General features: G+C 32.5%; 1 long non-coding RNA gene across 1 annotated transcript in view; it reads right to left on the bottom strand.

Annotated features, from left to right (window-relative positions):
- Positions 1-6: 6 nt before the first annotated feature.
- Positions 7-8,486, bottom strand: part of LOC122632303 — an 18,731-nt gene continuing 10,251 nt past the window's right edge. The window contains exons 2-3 of the long non-coding RNA XR_006327849.1: positions 3,821-3,856; positions 7-919 (exon numbers count right to left, since the gene is read on the bottom strand). This is a non-coding gene — a long non-coding RNA (uncharacterized LOC122632303). The remainder of the gene's footprint in view (positions 920-3,820; positions 3,857-8,486) is intronic.

Genomic DNA, 8,486 nt, shown 5'->3' with positions numbered 1-8,486 from the left:
AAAAAAAAAAAAAAGATCTAATTGAATTCGTTACGTAGACACCTTTGACGTAACTTAACTCTCGTTCTATTCGTTCTATTATCACGAGGAGGATATCTCAACCATCTTTTCTTTATCCAACGCGTCGAAACAGAACGACCCTGAATCAAACGAGAGAGTTAAAAAGGCCTTAACATTCTCTTTACGTTTATGAGATTCTGTAGGAGTTACGTTTCTAAAATTAACCAAGTGACCTCCTTACCGCGGGAATGACATTTTAACGAAGAAACAAAACGAGTGAGAGTGAGCGAACGAGCGAAAGAGAGAGAGAGAGAGAGAGAGAAAAATATGGAGGGGGGGAGGAGAGAAAGGGAGTATTCATTGCATTCGAAACATCGATGGGAAATAAATTTTTTTTATATAACAATAATCTTACGTAAAGTACAAGAAGAAGAAGAAGAAGCAAAAAAAGAAAGAAAATAAATAAAGAAAGAAAGAAAAGTATTTAATGTAATTATTTAAATGACATAATCAAAGCAGAATTCGCTGTAATAAACGCAAAAAAAGAGAGAGAGAGAGAGAGAGAGAGAGATATTGGAGATTTGCGGTTCGAACAAAATAAAACTTGTAGCTAAAGTAACCATAACTTGCACGCGTACGAAACAAGAAAGACAGAAAGAGAGAAAGAGAGAGAGAAAGAGATAAACATGCATGCATGTGTGTGTGTATGATGTGTATATGTACGTATGTATGTATGTATAAATGTATTATGTATATATGCAGATGACGTACTTCTTCCGTTAAAGTACTTTCCAAACTCATTCGCTAGAATGAAGGTGAATTAGAATATCGCAGTGTCGACAAGGATCAGTTTTGTAGTGTCGGGTCAACTCTTCTTCTCACGACTTACATAGCCATTTAACTTGTCCTCTTTCTTTCTCTCTCTCTTTCTCTATTTATCTATCTCTCTCTCTCTCTCTCTCTCTCTCTTTCTATCAATCTGTCCGCCTCCGTTGTACTCTTTCTTTCTTTCTTTATCTAGGTCTCGACAACAAACGCAGTGATCGTGCACAAGGGACATTTCTAGTTGGCTCGTTTATGAGAAAGAACGTAGAAAGAACGACGACTTCTAACGAATCTTTAGAAAGAAAGTCAAAGTCTGTAATACGATGTCTTTATCCAACCATAATGGTTCTTGCCACTTAAGCTTCGTTCTCATTTTCTATCTCTCTTTCTCTGTCTTTCTTTCTTTCTTTCTATCCTTAACGGAAACGACGAGTAGTCGTTAACCTTGAATAAACGATTCTCGTTAGAAGTACCTACTACTACTGCTATTCCTCGAGTAGCGAAAAAAAAAACATAAAAGAACCTCCGAAATACATAAGTAATAATTATATATATATATATATATGTAACGTACGAACAAATATAAATTCTCCTTTATTTTATTTCCAATAGAAATCGATTGTTCTATTACACCGTTACATAAGTTTTTAATCCAAAGAATTATTTATTATTTCGTATTCGGCATTTGCTTTCGCCTGACGTCATCAGACATTCTCAATCATGAATCGGTTTCTTCTTTAAGCCGAATGGATTTAAAAGGAAATGAGGAAGAGGAAGAAGGGTGGAAAAGAGGGAGAGGAAGGAAGGAATCGATAAGTCTCGCGTTCACAAATTTTACATACTCTCTTCTCTCTTTCTCTCTCGTTTCTATTTTTTAATGAATAAAACGAAATACAAAGGACGACGAAGATAAAAAAAAAAAAGAATCGATTATGTACATCGATTAATTTTGTACTAACGAGAAGAGAGAGAGAGAAAGAGAGAGAGAGAGAGAGAGAGGAAAGAAAATGACGGGAAAAAAAAAGGAACAAAATAAATAAATGAAATGAAGAAACGATTGCGACAAACGAGACACTCCACCGTTTTTCTCTTTCTTCGTCTTTTTTTTTTTCTCTTTTTCCTTCTTCTCCCGCCCCCTTGAAATCCTACCTCTTTTATGCAAATTCCGTGGCACGCTTCTGTTACAAGACAAATAAATCTACGGGCGTCTGGACGCCTAATGAATGCAATAGCCTTCGGAGGTCGGCCATTGTGTACGTAAAGCAACGAACTTTATCAAGGTTAACCACTTTGCTAATACAACTCTAGTAAAGAGAAAGAGAAAAAGAGAGAAAGAAAAAGAGAGAGAGAGAGAGAGAGAGACATTGTAAAGTTCGTAGGTATCGACGATCAAAACTTTCCGACGAATTTTATGTTAGCCATAAACCATTACCGAAGGCAAAGGGAGAGACAGAGACAGAGAGAGACCAATACATAAAATAGATGACCTACGAAATCGACCTCTCTAACATTTGATTTACGACTTACAAGATCTATTGGGAATATTTTTAAACGTCTAAAATTTTTACGACGATTTACGATGGATTACGATCGTCGAGAAAAAAAATATTATTAGATAGAAGAAGGAGAAAAAAAAAAAGCGAAGATATGTATCAAACAACCCCCAATTCCCAACGAAACGACGAGTATTTCCTTTTTCTGCTCCTTTTTTTTTCTATTTTTCTGTTTTCTCTTTATTTTTATTTATGTCTTTTCTTTTCTTTTCTTTTTTTTTTTTTCTTTTTCTATACCAAATAAATACATTTTTATCTCGGACGTATGTATTATTCGATATTACCAATATATATATATATATATATATATATATATATATATATCTTGTAGCTTTCGAATTAATCATCTGACAGATATTAACGAACGTATCAACGTCGACTAAATTTTGAAAAAGATTTCTATCGTGAATGTTAAAGAAAGAGGGAGACAGAGAGAGAGAGAGAAAGAGAGAAAGAGAAAGAAATAGAGAAAAAGGTAGAAAGAGAGAAATGAGAGATTAGAGAGAGAGAGAGAGAGAGAGAGAGAGAGATAATCTCTATCGAGGCAAAGGAGGTGGATTCGACAAACGATATGGAAATTTTAACGAGAATCCGTTAATGGGGACAGGCCTTAATCGCATTTTGCGAAATAGCTCTCTGCCACGTACGGAAATCGCTTGTTTCAACTTCCTCTTCTATTTTCGTTTATGTACACTTAGGACATGTTAAACCTGTTATTGCCGTAGTACATAACATAACATAGCATAACATGATGTGTAATAGCAAAAGAAAAATATCTCATCACCGACGTGAACAAATAGCAAAAGAAAAATATCGAATCACCGACGTGAATCCCTAAAAACCGAGCGTACTTCAATTCTATTAATATTAATAAATAAATATTTTTTCTTTTATGCAAACCTTACACGATTCTCTTCTATCATTTCTAACCTCTCTCTCTCTCTCTCTCTCTCTCTCTCTCCATCAATCTTTCTATCTACTATATTCTCATCGTAGATTAACCGACCGAAATTTCATTTGCAGCCTTAGAAGCAGCTTCTACTCTCATCTACGAGCGCGCGCGGTACTTCGATGATGATGTTGGGGTAGGTGGGTGGTTGGTAAGTGGGTGGTAGGTTGGTAGGTTGGTAGGTAGGTAGGGACGGATGAGGAACAGAGAGTGGAGAAGTGGAGAAGTAGGGAAGTGGGGAAGTAGGGAAGTGGGGAAGTGTGGAAGTGTGGAAATGTGGAAGTGGCAGAGAGAGGGTGGAAGGGAGGGTGTACTTTGATGCTCTTGTGGCACCGTGGAGAATGGTGCCGACGACGACGCTTTCCAAATTACATCATCCTACTAAAATTATGCTTCCCAGCAACTGAGTGTTCGACAGATGGTCCGTTGATCGACGCTGTGTGACCTCGACGGATACTTCCAACAAGAGCTAGCTAGCTAGTTAGCTAGCTACTTCTCTCTCTCTCTCTCTCTCTCTCTCTCTCTCTATCTATCTATCTATCTATCTCTGTCTCTCTTATTTCTTCTTTACTATTATGATGACTTGCAGGCACTTTCATCATAGATCGAAAAAAAGAAATAAAAAGAAAAGAAAGGAAGGAAGGAAGGAAGGAAGTTAAGTAGGTAAACGTTCTTTGCCTTTGACGTACATTTAATTACCTTTGCATCTCATAGAAATGAACGTAAAATTCAAAAAAAAAAAAGAAAAGAAAAAGAAAAAAGAGGAGAGAAAAAATGTAAGAGAATAAAAAATAATTTGTGATAAAGTAGAGAGAAAAAAGAGAGAGATTTTTCAGATTAATTGTGTTAATCTCTTTTGTTAGATTTCGTTGGACGAGATATATATATGTATATGTATACATCTATGTAATTTTGATGATATTTTTTGTATATATTATATCTTCGATAAATAGAAATATTTTTTATTTGATATTTTTGGTTTTTTTCTTCTTCTTCTTCTTCTTCTTTTTTTTACAGAGAAAAAAATTTTCCACGACGAATCATTCCTGTTAATCCTTGTCGCATTAAATTTATCAATAAGTAATTTGAAAATATGTTCAATATTTAATATCGAAATATAAGCGACATTACTGTTATTATTTAATATTTCCTTTTACTGTAAAAAAAAAAAAAAAAAAAAAAAAAAAAAAAAGAACAAAATGATTAACAATGAATGACGTCAATCTTCGTTATATCGAATTAATCGATAGAAATAATGTCGAAAAATTTTTTTCCAATATCTCATATCTAAACAAGGAATATCACTGCTCTCGGTATTTTGTTTTTCCTTTTTTGTTTTTTTTTTTTTTTTTTTTTTTTTTTTTTTTTTTTTTTTTTTTTTTTTTTTTTTTTTTTTTTTTTTTTTTTTTTTTTTAATTAAAAATTATTCACAATTCATTGACAAATTTGATATATTAATATACGCATGATACAACTAAAAAAAAAAAGCGCGAAGAACGAAGATAAAATTTATATACACGAAACGAATAACGATCATTCAAGTTGTTTTATTTCTCTCTTCTCTCACTTTTCTTTTCTTTTTTTTTTTTTTTTTATTTCTGTTACGCGTTTTGATTTTCTAATTAATAGTCGCACACGTCATAACGAAGATAATATCATTATCTTTGTGACGATTTATACATACGCGTTTATACATACGCGTCGAAAAGAAAAAAAAAAAAATTTGAAGTTCATTCGAGTGACGTTATAGCGGCACAATTACCACTCGGTCGGTTCACACACGGCAGTTAAAATTGTTCAAACGAACCGATTAACTGGCAATATAAGATAGAAAGGAGTTATGAGCGAACAGTAGTAGCATGAGAGAGAGAGAGAGAGAGAGAGAGACAGAGAGACAGAGAGAACTCGACACGTAACACTCTAAGCTAATAAACATTCCGCATCGATATGACGATCGTGCAACAATACACGTTTTCTCTTTCTGCCATAACCAACATTAGAAAATTGTATCTTCATATTTCTTTATTCTTTCTCTTTTAATCCCTTCTTTCTACTTTCTCAATAATCTTCTCTCTTTTTTATTTTATTAATATTACTTGTTAATCATTTATTTCTCGATATATTTCTTTATTAAATTTAACACACTCGAAAGATTCAGAAATTAATTTCAATTCTACTAATTCCTTCTTCTTTCGTTTTTCTTCTTATTTTCTTTCTTTTTCCTTTTTTCCTTTTTCGCTCGTCGTTTAATACGCTATTAAATTTTTAATACGTGAAACATTTAAAAGATTCACAAATTAATATCAACTGTGTCTTTTTTGTTCTTTTTCTTTTTTCCTATTTTTTTTCTTCCTTTTTATTATTATTATTATTATTATTATTATTATTATTATTATTATTATTATTATTATTAATATTTTTTCTTTTTTTTTTTTTTTTACAAAATTCACAGAGTGATCAGATATTTTTATAACGCATCGATTGTTAATAATAACAAGATAGACGACAATTTGAGATCTTAAATATATCGATAAAGTTTCTCGATCGACGATCTTGAGATATCTAAATTTTTTCATCGAATTGTTCTTTGTCCTTTCCTTAAAGCGAAATAAAAATAATTGAAAAAAAAAAAAAAAAAAAAGAAAAGAACAAAAAATAAGGAAAGGAAAAAAATCATACGAAAATAACGTGTACGTTTGAAAAGTAATCACAAGGAGCAAGGAAAGAAAATAAGGAAAAAAAATAATGAAAAAAACATAAATAAAACAAAAAAAAAAAGAAAAGAAAAACAGAAAAATAATAAAGGAAGAAGAAAGAAACCGTGATGCAAGGACCTCCACCATTGCCATTATCCACACACAATTGTCCCGCGTTATTATTATCGAACGCGTCTGTCTGTTCCACGCGGTTTTTTCTCTTTCTCTCTTTTTTCTTTTTTTTTTTTTTGCTCTCCACTTCGCTGAACGCCGTTTGTGAAAACGACATCCGTCGGTTTACTAACGAGTTTGCAATGAGAGAGATAGAGAGAGAAAGAGAGAGAGAGAATCGTTCTATTGATTCGAGAAAAATAATACAAAATGAGAGGGAGAGAGAGAGAACCTCCATGGCCTTCGATATACAGGGTGGCACGAAAAATTACCAAGTGATTTGAAAAATCGATTGCTCTTTTACGAAATTTGTTCTACCTCTTTCTTTCCAAATTGTAAAGAAAAATTCCATTACTATGGTTGCTTTTACGATGACATCAAAAAAAAAGAAAAAGAAAAAAAAAAGAAAATCAACGACGGTGATATTTAAAAATCAATTAGGAATCTTTCGACTAGTTCTGCTTGGAATTATCGATTGGAAATAGTCTATAAAAAATAACGACTATATCATCATTTTTTTTTTAATTAAGAAAACGAGAAAACTAATAATTATCTTTATTATCGACTGATAAATCTAACTGATCGATTAGATTTAGACAAAAAACTCTCAATGACATAGTTAATTCTACGATTTGAATCTCGTTATGTTCCGTTCGTATTTCTCGCTCTGACGTTATATAAAAAGATAGAAAGAAAGAGAGAAAGAAAAAACGAATTATACAAAATCCTCGTACGTAAGGAGAACGATCGAATGAAAACAAAAAAAAAGAAACGATAGATAGATAGATAGATAAATAAATAAATAAATAAATAAAAAGTCTAGAAAGAGAATAAATGAAAAAGGAAAAAGTAAGAAGAAAAAAAAGTAAAAGAAAAGAAAGAAAAAGAAAAAAAAGAAATCCATTGCCTCGACTCCCTTGGAACGACCTAAACGAAATATTTCTGAAATAATATTGCTCATAATACTAGTAAAGGGTTTACGGAGCAGCATTTAAAAACAAAACACGTCTCTAAACGAGAAAAGAAAAAAAGAATACACGGTCTATGCCAATGAATGAAACCGTACACACTGCATATATGTATATACACGTATGTACATTTAAACGAAATCATTAACGCGAACACGACACGCAATAGCTAGCTAGCTAGCTAGCTAGCTAACTAGGCACGAAACGTTCTGAACGAGATCTCTACGTATATATGTATATACATACATATGTATATACATTTATATATATATATATATATATATATAAATACATACATACGTATATAATCCGATATCCAAAGAGAAGGGGAGAGACGTTTCTATCGCGAGTGTGCGCTCGATTTAATTCGCATCGTTTCTATATATATATACATATATCAACATCATATATATATGAGACAGATAGCATAGACAAAGGGAGAGAGAGAGAGAGAGAGAGAGAAACGAAATTGAACAAATCGATGGGAGAAGCAGCAGCAGCAATACATAAAAGTGAATCGTTACATCATCGAGCTCGCCTTGTCGGGCCAGTTCAAATTATCCGCCACGAACGAATTCGATACGATCGATCGATCGATCGATCTGCTTTAATAAACAAATTTAGCATATTTTCGAGACCTAATATAAAAAATGGATATATCAAGATCAATGATACCGATCAAAAATTCACAGTCACAATAATTTTCATCAATCATATCGTTCGATTAAAGTGTATGAGAACGTTACACCAATATATAATCCTGATCCTTAAAACTTGACCATTCTTTTTTTTTCATCCTTTTCTTTTTCTTTTCTTTTTTTCTTTTTTTGTAATCGAAAGAAAAAAATTATGAGTAAATCTAGGCTATCCATTTTGGCATTAATATTTGCTTTTGTTATATGTTTGTGAAGCATGTCGAACGTGTTTCGCAGATCGATCAAGGTGTCTATTAATTATCGACACACACACACACATACAGACACACACACACACACACACACACACACACACACACATATATTCAGCTTTCTCTCTCGAGGTAACGTATCTTCGAGTTATTGCAAGCTAAACCTCTATGATAAAGTAGCAACGAGTTATACTCGTATATATAACTTGCGTTAAATATCTTTTATAGATGTGTGTGTATGTGTGTGTATTTATGTACGTAGATATAATGTTGTGTCTGCTTGTACGTATGCAACGTTTACGTAATCGATCAATCGCTCTGGACCAAAGAATATCCTATGTATAAATAGGACAAAACACTTGTGCATCTGTTAATACGAATAACATACACACTGAATTCAAAGTATGACTGGATAAT

The sequence above is a fragment of the Vespula pensylvanica genome, chromosome 10 (genome assembly GCF_014466175.1).
Source record: "Vespula pensylvanica isolate Volc-1 chromosome 10, ASM1446617v1, whole genome shotgun sequence".
In the NCBI taxonomy this organism is placed as follows: domain Eukaryota; kingdom Metazoa; phylum Arthropoda; class Insecta; order Hymenoptera; family Vespidae; genus Vespula; species Vespula pensylvanica.
This window is presented reverse-complemented; position numbering and strand designations above follow the sequence as displayed.